Below are 25,304 nucleotides of genomic sequence, written 5' to 3'. Positions count from 1 at the left end.
CAAGAACATTATGTTTACCTGGGAAAGTACGGCGTGGCATCTTTTGCAATCTAGATAAGCTGAGAATTTTCTAAATCACCAAGCCCTGGTTCCTTTTTACTTAATAGTTTTTCCTTCAATCTCTCTTTCCTCTCACGTTTTACCATAAACAGCAAGAAGAAACCAGGCAGTGACTTCAACACTTTGCTTAGAAGTATTCTCCCTTAAATATCCAAATTCATCATTTCTGCATATGGCAGACTGCAATTCACTAAGATCTGCCATGATATAATAAGGATATCCTTTCCTCCAGTTCCAATAACGGATTCCTCGTTGCCACCGGTGTCCTCACCAGCAGCATGTTTAACATTCATATTTATACCAGCAGTCCCTCATGACATATTATGTATTCTCTAAGATGACATAGGTTTTCTCTACCATGGCTTCCAATTCTCTACTATGCTTCTGAGTCCTTACTAGCAAAATTAACATCCGTTTTTGTTTTTTTTTCAACAGAGCATTCAAAGCAAACTAGGTTTTTGAAAAACATTGCTCCACAAAATTCTTCCAGCCTTTGCTATTTCCCCATCCTAAAGCTACTTTCATATTTTTAGATATTTGTTACACAAGCACCCCACTTCCCAGTACCTAAAATTGTACCACTTTCCCATTGTTAAGGTAACAACCACAAACCTAGCTACTTAAAACAATACAGATGGGTTATCCTACATTTCTGGAGGTCAGAAGTTTGAAATGCGTCTCACCGGATTAAAATCAAAGTGTTGGCAGGGCTGTGTTCCTTTCTGGAGGCTCTAAGGGGGAATCCATTTTCTATTCTGATCCAGCTTCTTGAGGCTGCACACATCCCTTGTAATAACCCCCTTGCATCTTCAAATCCAACAATTACTGGTCAAGTCTTTCTCACATTGCATCACTCTGATGCTCTCTGACTTTGACTCCCTTGCCTCCGTCTTTCATTTATTTCAAGGACCCTGTGATTACAATGGGCCCACAGAGGTAGTCTAGGATAATTTCCCCATCTCAAGGTCAGTTGATTAACAATCTTAATTCTCTGTGCGATTTAAATTCCCCCTTGCCTGGTGCCATTTAACATGATATATTCACAGGTTTCAGGGATGAGGACATGGACATTTTTAGGCCAGGGATTGGCAGGCATTATTCTACCTACCACTCTATTTACTGCTAAAAACCACCATTTATTTTGAGAAAATATAGCGAACAACATTTCTGTCACCATTTGAATCTCTTAAATCCAAGCTGCTTCATGAATGTCCTACCAGGACTAGAAATTTAGGGACTCCAACTTCACATGGTCTGTGTTTCCTAATTAAACCTTTGCACTCCAAAAGAGACATTTTGAAGTGCTAACATGGTCCCAATAATTACAAGTTACCAGTGCAAAATTTGTCCAACTGGGTGTGTTTAAAATAAGTTGAAAGCAAGTAATCTTAAGAAGGAGGATAAAAGAGTGATAGAAAGGAAAAATGATAATGAAGTTTATCATATCTTTCTTGTGTTTGACAAGTTATCCTGATTTGATAAATAGTACAATCAGTGATTTGTCTGCTAAAAAAATAAAGTGAATTTCTGCCCCTGACACATATAAGAAAAAAGCGCACAGACCTGTACAATGGTCCTCTCACCTTCTCCCTCCTGCTGCATTGCTCCTCCCCCTATGTCTCAATTCCTTTTGGCTTATGAACTTATGGGTTTGGTTTATGAACTAGACCAAGAAGCCAGTAGAGATGAATCCGTTAGTCCTGTTACTTTATTTGGACTGACATGGCAATAATATCTCAGAAAAAAGAAAGGTGCTTGTTCTAAAAATCCCTAGGTTTAAAGAGAATCATATAACCAGTTTCCAGGTCTAGCAAACTTAATGAGTTGATAGTAGATCAGTGTTCTCAAATGATAATATGCATAGGAATCAATGGGGGATTTTGTTAAATGAACATTCTGAATCAGTAAGTTTGGGGTGAGGACTAAGGTTCCATATTTTTGACAAGATCACAGGTCGCGCTGATGCTGCTGATACAGGGACCACACTCTGAGTAGCGAAGAGTTGGATTCTATCTCTGGTTGTCATTGTCATTTGCAAGTGTGGAAAGAATGCATGTTTGAATGCTTTGTACTGTTGGCAATTGTGAATACAAGAATAACAAGGCATCTTGAGAAGAACACTTGAGCTGTTCTGCCTAAGTCAACAAAGTTACCCAGGGTTGCTTTAAACTGAATAGCTGTCCTTGTTAACATTTTTACTCAGTTGGCATGACAACTTGCCTGTCCTCAATAAAGTGGAGGCAAGTAGGTTTTAACCTACACGCGTCACCTGTAAGACAGGAGAATGGACGTGGAAGATGATGAAATATTCAGGTATTCATGTATTCACTCATCAGTCATCTGATGAGTGGATACATGATTCCACTGAATTCCTACTAGGAACCATGTTCATTGCTAGACACCTAGGCTGCAAAGATTACCTACCGAGTACAAAAGCACTCTCAGTACTTTTTCAGGGCCTATCAAATATCCAGATTAAGGAATGTCTTTCACAATTACCTTTTGATGATTCCAGCCACCCTCAACCGTAGATTGGTTGCTTTTCCCACATACCTCATTTCCTGGTACAAAGGATGGGAGAAGAATACAAGACACGCTCTAGCTGAGAGTGGATAAAACTGAGTAGGCCCTGGCAGAAATGACTGAGGTTCAATGAAACATTTATCAAGGATTTGGGTGTGCTATAGAATTTGAGGATGGTAAAAGCAGAAATTAACAGCTTTAGCAAGTCACATTCCAGGATGACAGGCCTGTTGACAAGAGTAATGGCAGTAGAGGAAAATAAAAACAAACAACAAAAAACAGGTTTTATATAGACCCACAGTGCATGGCAACTAGAGGACAAAGAGGCCATTTGAACGGAACCGGTCTTTCCACTTTACCTTCCTATAGTTTTATAAATGTACATTGTATTTCTATCAAATGATACCACTTTCTGTTTCTTGACTAGTCAGGTCATGGCTTCCCACCTCCATGCCTTTCCTCTCAAGCTTTCCTTGGACTGAAGACAAAACAAAACAAAAAGAAGCTTCCTCTATTTCATCTTTTCCCAAATACAACCAACTTTTTAAGGCCTAAGTCTAAGGCTGCTCTGTTGTGAAGTATTTTTCCTGTTAAAAACAAAAAAGTCTCTTCTTCTGCACTTTCATGTCATTAAACTTATTTTTTTTAAAAATAGTGTGAGCTTCTCTTTCAATTATGCACTTGTGGGTATTTCTTTTTATTTTTTTTCCTTCTAGGTTTTAAAGAGCACTGTGAGGAGAGAAGCCTTACTGACCCAAGAGATTATCATGGGTTGGGAGCAGAGGAAGAGAAGGTTTCAGAGGTGGCAGAACCACAAATTCAAACTTACAGCTTTAAACTTTTGCCTGATACTAATGCAAGGTATATTTAAATGCCTTTTTTCTTAAATGTCTTTTTTTAAACTTATTCTGACTATTTGCCATGAGAAGAGCATGTAGGCAAGAATGGGTAAAAAATATACAAATGTGATGAGTCAAAAATGGGACCAGATTATGTGGTGGGTTTGGGGAGAAATATAATTGGAGATATCTGTGAACAATTTGTCTCAAAGTTCCTGGGTTTGGAGAAGGATCACGTAATAATCATGGTTAATTGTGAACTCACAATGAAAAAGCATAATGAGATCTTTTTAAAAGTGAGAAAGGTAACACAAAAACAATATCAGAACTTATATTTCTGTGATGGAATATACACATGTGGCCCCCTCATCCCCTCACCCCACCCCCTCAAATGTACTGAACCAAGCAGAATCAAGACCTCACTGGAAAGATGCAAATACTCTGTAACCATTAAATTGCGTTTGCAAAGGAGTAGATGGATTTTAAACCTGAAAACCAGGACAAGAAAAGCATCCATGCAGATATCAACTTCCCAGCAAAAAGGTTGGAATTTTTAACTGTGGAAAACTACAGGTTTTCTGGATCAGTGCAGAGAGGAGATTTCTTTTTTTAAGTACGCCAAATTTCCCATGAGTTCCCTCCGTCTTATTTTCCTTTCTCTTCCTTTGTCCCCGTCCCATTTTCTCTTGGTGTAACTGTTGGGATGGCGATTGGGTAGCTGGAAGGGCCAGGACTCAGTTCCCCTGCCCTAGTCTGGGTGTGGTGGGTGGGACTCAGCACCAAGCTGGTTTTCCACAAACAGGTTTCTGTGCAGTTTTCGTACACTTTCATTGCACTAGACCCGAAGCAAAAAGCAGACAGCAGCTGGGAGCTGCCCTAAGCGACCTACACCTGCAAGGGAGGGAGCGCCGCCAGCAGCCCAGGGACAGGGCCCTGAGTGACCTCACCATGGTGTGTTTTAGCCGCTGCTTTCTTTTTCAGTCTTTCGGTGCAGGGAAGGGGAGGGGTTCTGAGAAGTCAAGTGCAGTGGGGAAAGGAGCTGCCGGGATCCTTTGGGGTCATCAGAGAGATACGGAGACACCGGGAGAGACAGCGACTAGAACCGATTGCGTGTTTCGGAGCAGCGCGGGAATCGGGTTCGCTAGACACGTCGCGTCCCGCCCAGCCTGTTGAGCAGGTAGACAGGAGTGAGCCCAAGTGTGAGCTCCGCGGCCCTGCGTGTGGTGGGTGCACTCACGCAGAGACTGACAGGTGCCACCGCAGAGTCGCCTCTCCTGCCCCCCCCACCCCCCCGTCCCCCTTCCGCCCTTGACGCCCACTCTCTTTCTGGGTTTGCAGTGCGGCTTTGCGAGGCGCGCCCTTGATCTGCTGGAGATCCAGAAACAAAGCCCCGAGCTCTGGGAGGCCACCGAGTAAGTGGTCGCTGCGTCCCCACGCGGGTCGGGGCTCCCTAGAAGGACGGTCCCTGTGCCCGGGCCTCCAGCCCGGGTTGGTTTTCCTACCCACCCCCCGAAACCCCGGGAAAATTTCCCTGCGTTCCCAGCCCCGCGGGGGGGGGGGGGCGGGCCCGGTTCCCACGCTGGGAAGGACCGAGGGAGCAAAGGAGACGGCGCCCGGGTGCCCGGCTCAGGGCTCGGGGGACCTGCGACGCCCGGGGGAGGAGGACAGACTGTCGCGGGGTGGGCGCCGGGCTGACCGCACCCGCGGCTGCGCTCTCGGATCCCAGGCGTGAGAACGCGCGGGGGCCTCTGCGCTCCCACCCTGGGTCACCCGGGTAGCTCGGTCCGCCAGCCCGGCATAGCGAGGCGGCCTGCGGCGCACGCGAGGGCGAGCTGGAACAGCAAAGGGATGCGGGGACATTAGAGGCAGCAGAGCTGGAGGCTGCATCTGGGCTTCACCGAAACTTCATCCCGCCTGCTACGGTGTGGGTGAGCGATTCGCTCTCCTGGATAGCAAACAGCTACGATAGCTGGATTGCTTAGAGAAAGAAGCAAGCAAACTTCCAGCGGGGCTGTTCGGGGCTAGACCGAAGAGTAAGTGCGTGTGCGTGTGTGCTAATTACTGCTTGGCATTCTAATTTATGTTTTCATTATGACTGCCGTACCTGGGGATGCGGTGAGCAAGGGGTCACCACCGTCCCGGCGCATCGCATTGCCTGGAGCCTGTACTCTGTGTGCTAAGCAGCCGCCCTGGGACATGGGTGTGAGGGGGGCTGCGTTGCAATGTGATCATGCGATGGGTTTCGTGAGTCCTTTTTTTTTTTTTTTCCCTCGCTTGTTTCCACATGGTTGTTTCTTCATTTTGCACTTGATAAACAGTTTACATCTTCTGAAGTAAGCCAGAAGGTTGTACATTTCACTTAATGGTGACTGGCCGAAGATATCCTGGTTTCCGAAATATTGAAAACTCCTTTGAAACAGAATATAATATATATATATATATATATATATATATATATATATATATATGTAATTAGAACTTCATTTGTAACATATCAGTAGTGATTTTTCAGGGTTAGTCCTCTGATGCTGATTTCATTAAATGCCTACCTACTTACTAGGACTGGGGCTTGGTAGGGACATCGTTAACCCTCTGGTTTCATATAAATAAATATCAAAACATTTAATGATAGGTATAGATTTTTATATCTTGGTTCATAATGTAGAAGTAATCTGTTAAGCTTTTCCTAAAATGGCTATACATATATATTTTTTTCTGCTGCTGTGGTCATTTCAGGGACTATATGTTATGAAGAGTGGTAAAAATTATTAACAATATAACAAGTATATGAATGTCTAAAATTCCAAAGCAAATCTTAATTTGTCAGAAAGCCATATAAATTTTTTATTACTCTTTCATTGGGGATTGTCTGTGTAGTCTATGTTCTGTTCAGTAGCTAAATCACTCAGGGTCTGTGTATCTGCTTCAAGGGGTCATGAAGTCCCTGGAAACTTATTAAACATTGGAGTTGCTCCATTTGTAGGGAGATAGTCTAGAGTCCTTAGATATCCAAAGAGATCCGTGACCCAATAGAAAAAGGAGAACTGTGAAATTAAAGTATATAAGCTATACTTTTTCTTGTCAAAACAATATGGCCTCTCTATAAAGCCTGCAGACATAAAATAGCAGGAACCATTCTAGAATAATTAAACAGTGTTACAATAATTAAACGTTTCATAAAAAAGGGACCTACTTCCATGTTTTCAAGTCTATCAGTTAGGAAACTTAGGTCGATAAAGTTTATTTGGTAGAAATTTGTAATGAGTAGATAGGTATCTTGTTTTCTTCTTGTACTATAAGATTTCTTTCTAGTATATGACAGAGAAAAGTAAAATTATATTTTTCTCTCTTTGAAACCCAACAGAAATATAAAGTATTTATGCCTGATATGGTGTTTCATAGTGTATGAATATATATAGCCCCTGAAAAGCCCTGTTTTTTGATGTTCAGGTAAAAAATAACATGTCTAAAATAATTTTCTTTTAGAGAATGTGGAAGGAAATGTAAAGGTATTTCATTTGTATCTTAAAAGAAAAAGAAATGTGGAAAACTTCACAATGCTTAGTACGTATATCTCTTATAACTATGGTTTATTAAGTGATCTTGCCTTAAGGCGTTATTTTGAAAATTTTAATATATTTTACTAAAAACTAAAGAAGTAAGTGATAAATAAAATTAAATTATTTCTATTAAGAATAACTCAATAAAATATTTTTGTGACTGAATGTCAACAGTTTTGGCATTTTTGAAATGAAAATATCTTTAGTTAATATTACTTTTTTGATAAATAAAAATATTGCTTAACCTTGAATTTTATCAGAAACCATACAAGGAAAATTAAATTCTGTATTTATATTGTAGGTTGCATTTGCTAACAATTAATATGAGTGTAGGAAGGAAAATACTGATATTTTACAAGTTAATTTAAAACAACATATGTATCCCAAAAGTTTCTAATTAACCTTTTTCCAGAAACAGATAAAAATTGAATTAGTCTTAAGAATCAATCAAGCCAAAAAGTTATTAATGGGAAAAAATTGGAGGAAATTAGTTATTCAGAATATTTCCTATACGTCAGATTTTCCAGGAAGTTGCTTGGCTTTTCTTTGATTTGCTAGAATATATAACTTTTATGGCACTGATTTTTATACCACTTACATTATAAAATTTACCCAAATAATTTTTCTTAAACATTACTATGTATTACTTTTCTGTATGTTTGTAGAAACAGATATTTTTCTTTCTAAAATATCAATAATTTTAATGGTTTTTAGTCTGGCGGCCATCTAGATTTATTAAGTCTTTATTAGGTGCCTGTGTAATAGTTTTGTTTTGGGTATATCCATCTTGATCTGATAAAAGAAAGGCTTTCGGCAATGTTTAGGTCTTTAGATGAACAAATTTAGTTGCTCATTGACTAGTTGACTTACTTGGGATTGGAATAAATTTTTGGCTACCCTGAATCACATTTGCTTCTATTTTTCTCAAACAGTTTGGAAGTATCTGACCTATTTCATATATTTTTCTTTCCTCTGAGTTCAGGTCAACAGGCTTCATCTTCCTAGAATTACTTTCAAAGACTCAAGAGCTTTAGGTCAGCTCCCCCCTCAGTCCACATAGAAGAGAATGACCAGTTTATAAAATTTGAGGAGCATGAGCTTCCCTTGCTACAGAAAATGTGAGATTCTCACTGCTTGTAGTTAGTTACCTTCACTTACCTGGAATGCTTTCTGGCCATTAACAATCTTTTATTAAAATGAGCTCTCCCTTACAGAAAATCAAATTCAACTCACATTAATTAACTCACATACCACCTCTTCCTTCTCACCAAAGTAGGAATTAACAAGAAACCAACAGAAGACAATAGCTTTGGGAGTGAATGCCCTGGGGAAAGGAAGTTGGGAAGATCAAGGAAAACTTCTTAATCCTGACATTTTTGCCAGGTCTGACCTATCTACAAATCCCCTATCCCTGTGTTACATTCATTAAAAATATCTGTGTAGATGTCTGTATGTGTTATCAAGCTCAAATCTCCCTCAGAATATTCATCATTGGACTCATAGTACCTGGCACATAGTAGGTGTCTAATAAGCTTCATTTGTTATCTTTGTAATTATTAAATTAAGGTATTTTTTTTATGCCATGATGCTACAGGTTGCTCTATTCAAGAATACAATTTAAAGAATTTTATTTGTTTTATAATGACTTTCCATGGAATATTATGATCTTCTCTCATATGGCTTGCAGCCTGTTCAGAACTGCTTGTAAACTATTATTTACCATTGCCCAACTTCCCTTGGTATTTCTGAGTTTACATCCTTCACTGGTGTTAACCTCTCCTAATTACCAGTGTTTGTCAACCCCCTAAATATTCCACTTTCCTCAGGAATCCAAAATAACGGAGGTTTTTCTTCCTACACATTAATCAGCTGTCATTGTTCAGGACTTTGTTCAACATCTACTATTTGGCTTTCATGGTACCTTAACCTGTTCCATTTCCCTTTGGGAATCCAAGGTATTTGCCCACCTGGACCTTTGCATCACTCAGAATTGCCCCTGCTGAGAAAGCTTAAATTCCCTTTCTAACCTCAATCTCCTATCTTTCCAGTAATTCCACTCACTCACCACTACCCAACACCCTCTCTTCCCATTATTGTTCTTTGGCCACCCCCAAATTTTCTCATGTTTTCTTCTCTTATACTCGTCTTGGACAGCAGTGTCAGCTCTACCCCAACCCTCAAATCTCTTGCCACTAGAATCTGATTTACTCTAACTTCAGTTTAACAAATGGTGAACAGTGATAGGAATTTGTTTTATTCTTTTTTGGATAATTCCATATCAAAATCTCCATAGTACATGTTCTAGATTTCCCCGCTTTCCAGTCCTCTCAAGTGATCCTTACTTCTTTCATCCTTGGCAGATTATCTTATTTCTGAATTCACAGAAAATAGGAAGATCAATTTAGGCAAACTATTTATCAAGATTTATATTAAACATAGGAGGCATTTCTTTATTTGATCTGTTTTTAGCATAAGAACTCTTATACTGATATATACTGTTTGTCTCTATAATACTCAAATCCCAATTTTTACCTCTTAGAATACTTACACAAACTGTTTGTATATATGACAACTCTTGTAGTCTCTATGGCAATATTCAGTTCCTTTAACTCATCCGGAACTGGTATGGTTTGAGAGCCTTGTTACCATCAGGGCATTTCTCTGTTGGATATACTCCTGATTTTTTTCAAGTGTGGTCCCCAGAACAGAACTTAGAAGGGTGGACTAATATCATTGGATATATCAGGTTTTCTTCTCTGGATACCATATAGTTAAATCATCCTAAAATTTAACCTGTCCTTCCCTCACTTATTTTTTGGTTAGCATCCATACTACACTGTTTAGTTAAACACTGTTTTTGCATACGCTTCTGCAAATAAACTCCTCCCCAGTTGTTCATTTAGCCTCTTGATTTTGGACTTTAAAAAATACTTACTGCATTATGTAGGGTGCCAGATGGGCACTGGACTTATTAGGGAGACCCCTTTATAGACTCTGTAGATGCCTGATCACTGTGCTATACATCTGACGCTGAAGTTGAATAATATTGAATGCCTACTATAATTAAACACACACACACACACACACACACACACACACACGTTCATCTTGGGCAGTGCCAAAACATGTATACACATTTTAAGAAAGGAAAATTGTATTAAAATTGAATAATATATACTGAAAACAAAAGATGAATGCAAGTCACATTTGACTTCTGCAATTACAAGAGGTGCTCAAAATGGATACCATCAGCGTACAGACATTTCTGATTATGGCAAACTACTGCTTGAGCAACATTGACCAAAGTATCCACTTCTACACATTTTTTTGGCACCCTGGAATATATATATATATATATATATGTATATGATGTGGAGTACAGCATAGGGAATATAGTCAATGGAATTGTACCAGCTATATACAATGTCAGAGGGGTAGTAGATTGGGGGGGTTTATCACTTTGTGAGAGGTGTAAATATCTAACTATTACATTGCTTTGTACACCTGAAACTAATAAAAATATAAATAAAAATAAAAATAAAAATACTTACTGCAATTAAATTTTATCTTTCCCTTTTGTTGGCCTGTTATTACAGAAGGTCAAGATATTTTTGGAATATATCCAAAATATATTCCATGATACAGATTAGCAATTCTTCCCAATATATTGGGAAGAATTTAATTTAATCAGGATACAATTGAATCAGGTTATAATTTTAATTTAATCAAGATACAATTAATGTCATCACCCAAGTAGCTGTGTAAAGGCTGAACTGGAAGGATATTTGGCATGATCCTAGCTACTTTCCTCTTGCTTTACATGAGTCTATGAATTACTTCTCTTTATAAGGCTGTTGGACCAGTCAAGTAACTCTTTCCTCAGAGTTTACGTTCCTTTGTGTGGCCCAGGAGTATACTGTCACAGACTTGGTCAGATTCCTTGCTGAAATGCATTTCCACTTTTTGCAGAATAGATATCAAATAACACTGTTAAAACCAAGAGGGGATAACATTTGGTTAATTTCTAATGATAGGTTCATTTCAACCTCTCACTAGCTTGTAGGGAACTACACTTCACATTTTGCGTGCTCACATACCATAATTTTAAGGATCTCTTGGGAACCGTGCCTTGGGATTATGTCAAGCTCTCTAGGCTGGAGTCCCTGGAATCCACCTTCTCTATTTTGAAAACTGAGGCAATGGCTGGATTCTTTGTTCTCTATCAACCCTTCTATTCATCATAATATCTGTAAAGATGATTTTAACTCTTCCCTTATCTCACCCACAGTGCTTTCAGTACTTTGCAATGTAATTTCTTCTAATTAGTGGATTTAAACTCATTTAAAATGTTTAATATCATACTATATCTTGTGTCTTTAAGTTTATTATTTTAATTGTTGTCTTATTTTTGCCAGTATGAATATTATTTTTTTGAGGAATGGAGATGAAACAAAACAAGAATAGTTCTGCCTGTCTGATCATGTACTGTCATTTGAATTTCTTAATCTCCCAGAAGTCAACATACTTTTCCTATATCTAATAAAAATGCCATTTTTGGCACTTTATCTGGCAATAATAACAAACACTAAAAGAACATTTTATTGAATTTGTAATTTTTGAAAGCTTCGGCTTTCTTATATTTTATGACACTCTCCTTAGAGGTTCAGTCACCTTTTTGTACTTCTTGCAATAAAGTTAATCATGGATTATGCTTGTCACTGAGGGAGATACAGGCAAAGTTTATGACACAGTCTTTGACTGTAGGGAATGCAAAGTCTGCATGTGGACATAACAGAACCCAGAAATAGTCTCAGAATTATACATGTCAATACGTTAACAACAAACTTAATGTTTGTGGTGCAGTTTTAATAACTTCTAAACAACTTTTAAGAAGGAGAGATTTCTGCAAGATGGAGCTATTGAAGAAGGCTTTCTAGAGAAAATCAAGCACTTAGTTGAGATTTTAAAAAAAGACCAGTGTCTTGGATTTTGTAGGACCTGTAGGATTTAAGTATAGAGAATAGTGGGAAGAATGTTCTAGACAGAGGACAGGAAAGGAGCACTGCAGGAAGCAGGTGAGTGGTGTGTGTGTGTGTGTGTGTGTGTGTGTGTGTGTGTGTGTGTGTGTGTGTGTGTCTCCAGGTATAGAGAGAGAAAGGGCAACACCAAATATTTTCAAGCCACCGCTTTGAAGAAACTACTACTATACCTCCCTCCTTTTCTAGATTTCCTTTCCCCCTGCTCAATCTTTGAGAGGCCCATACCTACTCAGTCTTTAAATTACAAACGAGGCTCTACTTATCAGAAACTTTCTCTGATCTTCCAAGTCTGAGTTGAGTGCCCTGTTATGTTTTCCTTCAGTTCCCTGAACGTCCCTCATAATATTATGCTCCACTACAATGGCTTGCTGAATTGTCCATTTTCTCTATTTGACTAATACTTCGTGAGAGGAGGTACCATTTCTGTTTAGTTTTCATTCTACTCACAGACACCTAGTAGAAGTGCTCCATGGATCGTAAACACTCAGTAGAAATGTGTGAGGTGGTACGGGCTGCCTGGAGCAATGAGGTTATGTTGGAGAATATTTATAAAAAGATTGAAGGTAAAGGGGTTAGATTACAACAAGACCAGAGGGTCAGGCTGCCTCTTTGCTGTATTAGGTAATGTGGAACCATTTTGTTTTTTGAGTTTGGGAAAAGGATGTGGCATATGCATTATTTTTAATTAGACCTTCATAAATCAATTCAAACTATTTGAAGTTTTATATACGTTTCTAGATTTAACTAGGAAATTATTTGGCTGCTTACTGTGCATCAGGTGTTTCTATTCGTGAGGTCGAGAAACCCTATAACTTTAATACTGCATGTTTTTATAAGCGAGGTTTTGTTATTTCACTAGTCTAATTTTATATGTATGCATTGAAATTGTTAGCTGCTTATTTTTCTCAATTTTCATTCATTTTCAATTTGCAGCTTCAGATGTACTCTACTATAAGTAGTTAAATGATTTGTAGCTTATATATTAAGTTAATAAAACACACGGCGAGGAATTTCGATGTTCCATTAGTACAACATAAACTTTTAAGTTGTGTATTTGTGAGTGTAAAGTTCAATCAATATAGCAGTATAGATGAAGTATTCAGAAAGTTGCAAAGGTAACATGGAAGAGATTTGGACAAACACAATAACATTATCAATACTTGATATGTCAAGATTTAAAAGAAGGTATTCTTACACTGGAGGATTAGCACTATGCATTTGTAAGTGTAATTAGCAAAAGACAGTCCTCCCAGTAAAAACTCTTCGGGTAAACCTCCATTTTTATAATGTTTTAAATATTTGCAGTCACCAATTGTAAGTAACATTCCCCTTTATCCACCTCTACCCGGAGTAACAATTTAGTGTGCCACAACATTTAGATCTGGTTCTTTTCTGTGGTGACTACTCAGAATATTATCCTTAAGCTCTTATTGTGTCATCTAATGCTAAAAAATTCAGCAGTATTATGAAGGAGAGCTGTGCTGTTTCTTGATAGAGCTTGTACCTTGGTTGGATAGGGAATTATTACAGCTAAAGTTGCTACCTTTTCCCTTCCCTCCGTTTGAAGCTATAAGGGTTTATCCTGACTTAGGCTACGTAACCACCTAGAGCTCACCTGCTGGCTTAGCCAAGATCAAGAAGATCATAAATGAAGGGTATGGTAAGGCCACCCCCGCAAAATAAGTTTCTATCCTATTGGTCCTTCTCATGGCCTAAAAGTCCTTTGTATTGTTTCAATCTTTTGGATTTTATCTCTTGGCGGCCATAGGATAACTCTTTTACCTAAAAGAACACCACAACCATGCTTGCCCAATAGGAAAATTCACTTTTATTATGTTACCTTCTGCCTTCAATCAAGAGCATGGTTTCTTGGACGTAGACTTTTAAAGTTAAGAGAAAAAGGAAACTGAAAGACCCAGCACATGGGGCATAGACAAGAAAGGTAGATACAAGTAGGGAACAATTGGCAATGACACGGTGCTCAGACAGGAAGAGGAAGGTCAAACGGAAGTAGAGAAAGTCCTGAAAAGAACTGGTTCTTCATATTTTTGTTACCTATTAGTTTTCTTCATTGCTAATGGAGAAATATGCTAAACGGTGGTGTTTACAACATATTTCCTCACCAGCATGTTGTGGCCTCCATTATCTATTTAAATCAAACCAGAGTAAAATTGTTTTTATTCTTTTTATCTTGCTATTGGATCTGTTTCAGTGCCTCGTGGAAACTGGTAGCTGCACATTGTGCAGTCTGTTCTATACACAATAAAATGGTTTTGGATATGATTCTTTACATTAGCTGTCCTTGGTAAATAATCATTGGTCAGCATTGAGTGTCAAGAATTTTTGTTGCATACCATGTGTTAAAGACCATTTTAAGTGGTGTAGAGATCATGCAGTGTTCATAACTTCAAGCAGATAATCTGACAGCCATACTTGACTGCCTAACCCTGTCATCCAATGCCGTGTTCATTTTCTTAGTTGAATACTGTGTTATGGCCACATTGTCTCCACTGTAATTAATCACCCTGCTCTTCTTCGTTTCTGATGTTAGGCCAATTATATCCTTATTTCTGATATTATATTGTTCATTTTTAGCATTTTCAATTGTTTCTTTTTCTTTGCTTTCTATTTCTCAATTGAAACTCCCCATTTATGTATGCTATCCAACTCTACCACTGGATTCTGTAATACATTTATCATAGTTATTCTTAAGTTCCTGTCTGATAGCAACATCTGGGCCAGTTTTTGGTCGGTTTCTATGAATTGTTCTTTGGTGCATGGGTCAGTTTTTTCTTCCTCCTCATGTGTTAGATATGTGTCATATGGGTGTATGTATCATATCACACATATATCTTAAGCTGCAAGTGTGGAAGACTGAGTCAATATAAGTTGTGGGGCTCCCCAGGATTCTAATCTGTCCTACATCAGTTCAAAGTTTAACCAGCTTCTTTGACCTCTGTCTATGGGAGATTCTGTCACTTTCCACCACTTCATCTGGGCTGAATAAAACCTCTCCTAGGGCCTGCTATTTATTTATTTTGGAATTTAGTTCACTTAGGTTTCTTTGAGCCCTTGACTGAGTTTTTTTAATTACTTGGTTAATGTATAACTTATGTACGATAAACCTCACCTCTATAAAATACACAATTGGATAAGATCTGACAGATGTATACACCTGTAAAACCACCACCACAATCAAGATAAAAAACATTTCCATCACCCCTAAAAGCTTTCTTGTGTCCATTTCCAGTCAGTTCCCCTTTCCTCTCCTGTCCCCAGGTCATTGTTGATCCGCTTTCTGTACTTACAGATTTGTTTGCAGTATGCAGCTTTTACATAAAAGTAACACTACAGTATGTCCTTTTGTGTGTGTGGTCTCATTCACTCAGCATAATTATCTACTTCTTTGCATGTATCTGCTGAGTTATAGTTCTTAACATATATGGCTATACAACATCATTTTTATTCACATGATAAAAGATATTTGAATCATTTCTGATTTGGGGCTATTACAAATAAAGCTGCAATGAACATTATTTACGTATAAGTGTTTGTTAGAATACTCATCATATGTTGTTTACCTTTCTCTTGGGTAAATACCTAGAAATAGAACAGCTGAGTGGTATGATAGGATATGTTTAACATTTTAAGAAACCACCAAACTGGTTTCCAAAGTGATTGTACCTTCTTACATTCCCTCCAGAAGTATATGAGAATTCCAGTTATTCTTCATCATTACTAATTCTTGGCATTGACAAGTTTTAAAATTTAAACACCCTGAAGGGTTTTTGTCTCATGACTAATAATATTGAGCATCTAAAGAGATATTTATTGGCTATTCATATATCTTCCTTCGTGAAGTGTCTGTTCAGATCTTTTGCCCATTGTTTTTTCAATTGAATTGTTTATTTTCTTACTTAATTGTAAAACTTTACATATTCTGGATTTAATTTCTTTGCTGATATATGTCTGGGAAATATTTCTCTCCCAGTGTGTGAATTTTCTTTTTGTTTACTCAATTGCATCTTTTGAAAAGCAAAAGATTTTTAAATTTTGATGAAGTCCAGTTTATCATGTTCTTTTATGTTTCATGCTTTGTTGTTTCTATTTAAACATTTTTACCTCATACAAGATCACAAATATTTTCTCCTAGAAGTTTCACAGTATTAACTTCTGCATTTAGGTCTATGATCCATTTAGAATTAATTTTTATGTATGATATGAAATATGGATCAAAGTTCAATTTTTTCCCATAAGGATATTCAGGTGTTCCATCATTTATTAAAAAAGTTTTATTTTCCCCACTGAATTGCCTTGACACATTTGTGAAACAATTAAACAAACAAATGCATATCTGTTTTTTGGACTCTTTATTCCATTGATCTCTGTGTTACTCCTTTCAAGTCAATACCAAACATTTTTTACCTCTGTAGCTTTGTAATAAGTTTTAAATCAGATGTGTATGTCTTTCAGTGCTGTCTTTTCTTCCTTAGTATTGGTTTAACTATTCTACATTTTACATTAAAACTTAGCATCATTTTGCATTGAATGAAAAGACCATTCAGGGAGAATTGATACCTTAACAATAGTGAGCAAGATATATCTCTCCATTTATTTGGCCTTCTTTAATTTATTTTACCAGTGTTTGTAGTTTTCAGTATAGAGATCTTGCAAGACTTTGGTTAGATTCATTGTTAAGTATTTTATATTCATTGTTATTATTATAAAAGGATTTTTAAAAATATTATGTCTCAGCTGTTCACCACCAGTATAGAATTTATAATGGACTTCTATGTATTAGCCTTGTAGCCTGCAATCTTGCTAAATACTTCCTAGTTCTAGTTATTAGTTTGTAAATCCCTTAGAAATTTCTACATGAACAATTCTATGTACATATAACAGACAGTTTTACTTCTCTCCAATCTTTTTGCCTTTCTTTTTCTTAACTTATTGCAATGGCTAGAACCTAACTTTAATATAGTGTTGATTGGATGTGATGAAAGGTGGTATCCTTGCCTTTTTCCTGATCACAGTCAGAAAGTATTCAGTCTTTCACTTTATTTATTTATTTATTTTTAAAGATTTTTATTGGGGAATTTGGGGGATTGGAACAGTGCTGGGGAATTGGGGAAAGGGGAACAGACAAGTTGCTGTCGTTTTGTTCTTTAGTCTACTTGTGGAGGACGTTGCTTCACTGGCCCAAGTTGGCACCATCATTGCGCTCTTCCCCGGGCGAGGCACATCAGTTGCTGGCCGGCCGCTCACTGCGGCTGCTGGCCGCTCACGCTGGCTGCTGGCTACATATGATAGCCCATGGCAACTCACTGCCACAGGGGCTGCAGCCTATGCCGTTGCCGGTGACTAACAGCAGCCCAGCTCCAGGCTGAGCTGTTGTTCAGCATCTTAGCTGTGGAGGGCAGTGTCACTGGCCCTCATATGTGGGATCCGAACCGGGGCCCTCTGGTATCCCAAGCCAATTCTTAACCATCGCGCCACTCAGCCGGCCCCAGTCTTTCATTTTAAAGTATGACTTTAACTGTAGTTTTTTATAGATGCTGTCAGATAGGTTTTTAACAAAATAAAAAAACTATGATTATATAGCTTATCGAGCTAGTTCTTATTATTGGGGTTGGAGTAGGAGTCTTTTGTGATTTTCTATAACCTAATTAGAAGTGGAGGACTCTGTACTTTGATTTTTTTTGAGCCAACTTTGCACAATGTGTGGCAAGTATTCCTATTTACAGAAAGCTCCCAATAGACATAAATCAAGAGAACACTAATCCTCCAAATCCTTCTTTCGAACTTGCTATTCCTCAATCCATTGGCCTTAATGTAATCTTTATTCATTGACAGTATGGTATTTCCTCACCATACCTCATTTCCTTTCACTTTTTCTCCACTATTATTATTGAAATTTGTCTCACAAAAGTCATAAGTGTCTTTCTAATTTAAAAGAATGATATTGTCTCAGTCTACTTGCTGTAGATTGAATTGTGTACCCACCTCCTCCCCCCCACCCCAATTCATATGTTGAAGCCCTAATCCCCAATATGTTGATATTTAAAGGTGGGATCTTTGGGAGATAATTAGGTTTAGATGAAGTCATCAAGGTGGGACCCTTATGATGGGATTAGTGCCCTTATAAGAAGACACACCAGAGAGCTTGCTGTCTTTCCCTCCCTGTGCCATGTGAGAACACAGCAAGAAGGTGGCCATCTGCAAGCCAGGGAGCTAGGCCTCCCCAGAACTGGGCTATCCTGGCACTCTGATCTTGAACTCACAGCCTTTGGAACTGTGAGAAAATGAATATGCATTGTTACAGTCACCCAGTCTCTATTTTATTATGGCAGCCTGAGCTGACTATTACACCTTCTTACCCTTTTCAGACTTGCAATATAAACTTCTTTTTGACCCTGTTCCTTCTGATTACATTCTCATCATACTTTCCTGATAGCTGCTTCTCCATGTCAGTCATAACATCCTTCTCCAGTTCTTAAATATGAATGTTCTACAGGACACTAAACTGGGCCCTCTTCTCTTTCTCCTTCCAGCCCTTTGACACTGAACAGCTTGAATTAAACTCCTGACTTCAATGGCTTTCTCTATGGGGAGGACCACAAATTCATATCACTAGTCTGTTATATGCTCCTTAACTAAAGATGCCAATTTTCAAATGCATCTCTACTAGATGCCCCACTTAATAGTTCAAGATCCATGTATATAAAAGAAAATGCAGCATCCCTTCTCTCAAGCCTACTTCTGTTACCTCTTTCTATTAATGGCACCATTATCCTACCAGACTAACCTCAGAGTCATCTCCTTCCTCAGATCTAGTCAGTGTGCCACATGATGACAACTTGAATTTTATAATATCTCTAACATCCATCCTTTCCTATCCCTCCCCACAACTTCCTTCATTCCTCACATTCACTTACCCCATTCTCTCTCTATGACATGCCGTTTTGCTAACGTCTTTATGTCTGATCCTTAGTCACTTTCAAAAATAAGCCCAAATTTCATAGACTCCAAAAACTTCCCCTGGTCAACCTTTTACTGCCACTGCCTAAAAGTTATATTCCTTATAAATATTGTTAATCCTCTGTCTCTAGCTATTCTTCACTTTTTGTGATAGTCATTTAAGAAAATTACACACACACACCCATATTAAACTTTGAAGAAAATTAGAGAAGGGAATAGTTGTTTTCGAAAGCTCAGAAAGTATTGATTGATTTATAAATGAATTTATTAACAACTCATAAAACATTTTTCAGGAAACAAAGGTACTCTATAAGCTCCAAAGTAGCCTCATTTTATTTGCATCTTATTGGATTATTTTCCTGTGTTCTGCCCTACATAATGGTTATAGTTAATAGCCTAATATTCGTATATTTTACTACCTTTAGTTAATATTTATGGAATGCCTAATAATATACAATACTGTGCTCAATGCTTCTAATAAAGCATCAAACTATAGGAAGCATGTATGGGTTTCCATTCAGTGAATTTCATAGTGAAATGGTAGAAAAGGAGGCTAGGAAATAACAAGAACATTTTTTAGCAGATCTTAGTGAGCTTCATAAATTTCTATGTATGGAGAGATTTCTCCTTTCCAAAAAGGTAAAAAAAAAAGATGAATAATAAAATAGAAAAGGAAAATAAATGATAAAAATAATTTTAAAAAATAGCTAGTAAAATAATAAAATGGAAAAGGAAACTGTATAGGAAAAGTTTTTGAAAAGTTGTTCTCATGTATTATTTACATATGTGTATTTCTGTCTGCACGTGCAAAAGATCCAGTGAAAATAAAAGGCAAAAATTGAGTGAATTTGATAATAAGAACTTAAACTATCTGTATCCCTTCCAGATGACTTCAAACCAGTAGTTCTGTCTTTTAATTTCAGCACAAAATAACTTACTGGAAGTCCAAAGTTGGATAAATTGTGATCTGCATTGGCTAGTTAGATTAAGGCTAGAAACAAGCCTTGCTTTAACTAAGTGGCAAAGACAGGATAATGAGTAAGGTTATTTAGAAAATATATTTAGAAAATTGAAAACGGACTAAAGATAGCTTTCTTGAGAAAGTGCAAGAGGTGATGAGAAAATCATGTAAAAGAGCCTGTAGAAATATTTTAGAAACTCTTTAGAAATATTTAGAAATATTTTAGACAGCCAAAACAATTTTATAGTGTGTGTTAATATTCATGTTATATGTAGATGAACTACAAGCCTCTGATGGGACTAAGATGAAGTGTCTACAGTAAGCCTCAAATGATTCAGTGGGGGAACTTGAATAAAAGTAGAAAGTGTTAATTTTTTCTCAAAGCAGCTGCTACAGTTGTTGGAGGTCCACAAAACCAGGAGGGCTACTCTGCATTTCGGTTGAGTGGCTGATCAGACTATATTGAAGTGAACTCTGAGCTCATGGTTAAACTGCCTGAGTTCCTGTCTGACATTTATACCTCAAGAGTTTTGGGGTTTGGACCAAGTCACTAAAATCTGGACTTCTATTTGAGCATCTATAAGTGGGAAAGATTGCTCTACATAATCTCTAACATCGCTGCTGGTTCTAAACTTCTGTTCTGAAAATGCCCGTGTCTCTATGTAGACTGTTATGTAAGAGATACTGAAAAATTGTTTAGGGTTTACTGTGAACAGGAGAGTCTGTTTTTACTTTCCCTATTTTGAATCAATTAGAGGCAAGAAGTCATTAAAAGAATATGGATATGGTTTCAGATTTATGGGAAGGAATTCAAGTCTTTCTCAGCATGTGCTTTGTGGGTATCCAAATATATACCTGTAAAGTAAATGTTCAGAAGCCAAAATTCATTTCTGGTAATGATTTCTTCTAATCATTATGTAAAAATTCAGGTACTCTAATCTCTAGAACAAGAGAGGCTTAAAGTAATATTTTACAAAAGGGAGCCTTCTTAGGGTTCACTGGGACCCTGAAATTTTCTGACACACCGACATTTCTGGAATATCGAGACTTCGTTTCCTCAATGGACATGCCCGACAGTCTGAGCTTCCACTCTCTTCTGTCTTCTATGTTAGCAGGTAAATTTAATCTTTATTTTCCAAGATAATATTTGTGGTTAGAGGAATTTCAGTAATAATCACTATGGTGTATAAAATGCCTCTCATTTCTCAAGCCCAACTCAGAGCATTGTCTCTGTAACAAAATAAGCCCAGGTTCATTTCCCGTTTCTGTCATTCAGTGGCAATAACCAAGGACAAATTACTTAATCTATGTTTCAGATTCTTGTGTAAAAAATAGTAACACACACACACACACACACACACACACACACACACACACACACAACGTTCCCCATAGGATTGTTGTGCAGATTAAATGAGATAATGTATATGAAAGCCTATGATATCCCTTAAGGCAGAAGTCAGCAAAGTGATTCTATAAAGACAAGATGGACAATATAGTAAATATTTTAGGCTTCGCCAGCCATGTGGCCTCTGTTGTAATTACTCAACTCTGCTGTTGTAGTTTGAAAGCAGCAGCCATAGGCCATATATAAATGAATGAGCTTGTAAAAATAAAACTCCTGTTTTTCTTTTACTATCAGTACTACACTTCTGACACGAAATGTGTGTGTTTTCCTCACAAGCAATTCTCCAACACCAGCCCGATGTCCTGCAATTCAATTCAATTCTGACACTGTCTACCTGGGGTTAGTGGCAGATCCCAGAGACTAAGGGCTCAGTCCTACAAGAATGCTCCCACTTAGGATTTATTTTATAGAAGCTTCATTATGTAGGCACCATTGATTAAATCACTGGCCATTAGTGATTAATTCAACCTTCAACCCCTCTCCCCTCCCCAGAGATCTGGGTGGGATGGAAAGTTCCAACCCTCTAATCACCTGGATGGTCCCAAGAAACTCCAGCCTCCTGTTACCTCATTAACATACAGAAAGATGCTTATCGCTTTGGAGATTCAAGGGTTTTAGGAGCTGTGTGCCAGGAAACAGGGAAAGAGGGAAGGTGGGCAAAGACCACATATATGTTTCTTATAATATCAGTGTGACTTGTGTTCCAATGAAATTTTAATTATGAGATACTGAAATTTGAATTTCGCATATGTTCCTATATCTTGAAATATTCTCTTTTTGAATTTTAGTCAACCATTTAATAAATGCCAAAACCATTCTTGGCTCAAAGTCTGGACAGAAACAGGCAGCAGGCTGGATTTGGCTCACGAGCCATTGGTCATCAACTCCTACTTTCCAGGGTCCTGAGTGTTCCCCTCAGTGGTGGTTTAGCTTTGTCTGACCCTCTCAGTCCTGGCCCGGTGTAAGCATCTGCTCCACCTCCCCTGCCTCAACCACTGTAACATTTCTTCCTATTCTTTTTGGTTTTATCTCCATTGTTTTCTGTGTGGCCAGACCTATATTTCTTGATTAATTGGTTCTTGATTAGATTAAGTTTCTATCTCCAGCAGTGCTTACAAGTCTTAAGTTTTCATAGCTCTATTAGCTTGTTGTCCTTTTTCTGAAGGATCTTGGGAAAAGTTCCAAGGGCTGGAGTAGAAGAATTATGAGGGTCACTATTGTGTCTTCTTCCAGAATCTTTGTTCCAAATATGACAGCTCAGATAATTTTACTATATTCTATCATAGGATGAATTACGTGCTTTAAGATTACCGCTTCCTTCCCATCAAGGATGACCAACTTGATATCTCCTCATTGTTCAAATGTTCATTCAAATGCTCTACAGGTGTGACAGTCAATCCCAGCATCCACTTCACTCTCTTGTCAGAAACCCCTGCATCTCCTATTTTAATTAGACTCTGGGTAATTTACCTTGATTTCACAAATATACTAAAATTAAAACATCAGTTAGTCTTACCTTTCTCTGCCCATCACCTAAATCTTTTCACAAAATAAGTAGGTAGGTAGATAAGGTAAGTAGATAAAAGGGTTAAAACTGAATTAATATTGAGAAGAACAGTTAGCTTATAAAAGCAGTGATTGGAGACAAGATTCTTTGTATAACAAATACTAATTATTTGTCAATCCAGCATTCTAGGAAAAGAAAATAAAACACCATGGAATTTTTGTTTCAGCTTGGCTGTTATGAGTTTATTTTATTTAAAAAATTTTCCACATTGGTTATAATGTGGGTTTATAGAAAATACTGTATCTTGCTATGTATAATGTGCACTTTTTTGCCCAAATTTGTGAGGGAAAAAGAAGGATGCACTTTATACATGGGTAGTATTCATTTCATGTCTATATAAATGTTTTTAATTATTTTATTTATGATTATGAGTTAAAAGTGTAACTCTAGAAATCAATAAGATATCCATATACAAAATGATACCCTGGGATATGATAATCAGTTTTGTTGAACTTATGACAAACTGGCAACGATAAAGATTTCTTGGCCTTCTACAATGCACAAATGTCGTAAATTTGTTACTGGTACATAACATTTCTTGCACCTTGTATCTGTTCTTGTGTTTTGTAATTATTTGTTACATAAAATTTCTTGTACCATAATATGTAAACAGTAATGCTGAAATTCCTTTATAATACAAAAAAATACTTAAATGCAACAAATAAAAATTTGAATTAAAAAATTAAAACAAAAGATATTTTCCCTGAAAGTTTGGACCAAAAACGTGGATGAGTATTATACACAGCAAAATACGGTATATACTCTAATGACATCAGGTTTGCTTGATCTGTATAATAGGTTTGATTTAACGCATAAAAAAAGAGATTTAAAATCTAGCATAGTCCTTCAATTTTTATCCTAATATTTTATTAAAGAAACCTGGCATGCAACTTATTAGCTAATGGAATTACATAAGATAAAACTGAAATAGGATCTTACTGCTCTGGTCTGTGCTGTAAACTATTATTTTATAATTCAATAAAAGGAACCCTAATTATTGACACAGATATTATTTTCTTGCATTAATGTTCTTCAAGTGGAGAGTGTTTTCTATATTTGTATGGCGCCAAGCACCTGCTATACTCGTATATCAGAATTCCTCTGGCTTTGAAAAGTGATAAGAAAAATTGCCGTAGGTGTAAAACATTTCTGGATCTTTCTGCAAAGATGGAACACATTTGTCAATTATTTGTTTAGTGAATTCTGTGAGCATGATTCTCTTATAGCGTGCCTTTGCCTGTATTTTCTCTAATTCTTCACATATCTCTGCTTCATCACCTTTTTACCATTTTGCAGGTGAGGTAACGGAAGCTCAATGAAGTTAAGAACTTTCTCTCATGTCCAATATTGTGGTAGTCAGCATTTCTTCATCACATGCTGGGTGCCAGGTGTCTTCCTAAGTGCTTTTCATTTATTGATGTTTACTCTCACAGCACATTTATGAGATAATTGCTATTAATATCCCTATTTTCCAGATGGAGAAAGTTGAGGTGAAGTTAGGTTCAGAACTTGACTAAAGTCACAGAGCTGGTAAATAGTAGAGGCCAGCAGCAAACACAGCCCATCTGGTCCTAGAGCCTGAGCTGTTCACTGCCATGTTAACGCCACGACCTTAGGGCACAGCCGCGCGTTGGTGGCACCTGCATTTATGTGAACCAATCTCTCTCTATATGATACTTAAAAAATCATTATTGCAGAAGAGGGAAAAATAAGTGCATGTGTATGTATGCATGTATATGAAGTCACAGATATGCCTCCAGGGCTTCCTGATGGGCCAAAATTAAAAAGAAGAGAAAATAGAAATTATAATGTCATTAGTCACCAGTTTCATTATGCCACTTAAATGAAAGTTATCAGTCAGCCCAATTGTTTAATCATCATGGATTTGTTTTTATTTTAAAAGTTTCCTCAGGTTGTATTTCCTAAGTTGTGATGAAATCTCTAGAGTCTTAGAGAATGTGACCCGATGGGGTGGTTTTCCCAGGTGGTTAAGCAGCCCTTTCATGTCACTTGCAAATTTGAATCAAACATTGTTGAGAGTACAGGCATTTCTGACATAACATGATCTATATGTTCCTGAAACTCTTTGTGTGCTGCGAAACTATGCGCTAAAAATAAAAGAACTTATGGGAAGAAAATGTGGTAGGGTGAAACCAATCAACACTTAGGAGCACTAACAAGAGCAAAAACAATCCTTAAAAACATTTATTAAAAAAACAAGTTGAATTCTAATGAATACTGCACTACAGCAATTACAGGCCTAGCTTAAGGAAAAAAAAGGTGAATGTAGCTGGATGGAAAGGGACTATAAGAAGGGGTTGAGCCTGTTGAATTGTGGAGACAAGGAAAAAATAAAGGAAAACTAACAA

General features: G+C 37.4%; 1 protein-coding gene across 4 annotated transcripts in view; it reads left to right on the top strand.

The window, feature by feature from the left end:
* The first annotated feature begins 4,216 nt into the window (after nt 1-4,216).
* GUCY1A1 (guanylate cyclase 1 soluble subunit alpha 1) overlaps nt 4,217-25,304 on the top strand; it is a 53,660-nt gene continuing 32,572 nt past the window's right edge. Inside the window, exons 1-2 of one of the 4 annotated variants that reach the window (XM_019633864.1) lie at nt 4,217-4,373; nt 4,761-4,834. The gene's annotated coding sequence lies outside the window, so the exon portion shown is untranslated. Of the gene's footprint in view, nt 4,374-4,411; nt 4,600-4,621; nt 4,674-4,760; nt 4,835-5,011; nt 5,456-25,304 lie in introns of those variants that run through there. The other 3 variants (XM_019633863.1, XM_019633865.1, XM_019633867.1) reach the window with 3 other exon arrangements.

This window comes from Hipposideros armiger, unplaced genomic scaffold (genome assembly GCF_001890085.2).
Source record: "Hipposideros armiger isolate ML-2016 unplaced genomic scaffold, ASM189008v1 scaffold_1422, whole genome shotgun sequence".
NCBI classification, from domain to species: Eukaryota; Metazoa; Chordata; class Mammalia; order Chiroptera; family Hipposideridae; genus Hipposideros; species Hipposideros armiger.
This window is presented reverse-complemented; position numbering and strand designations above follow the sequence as displayed.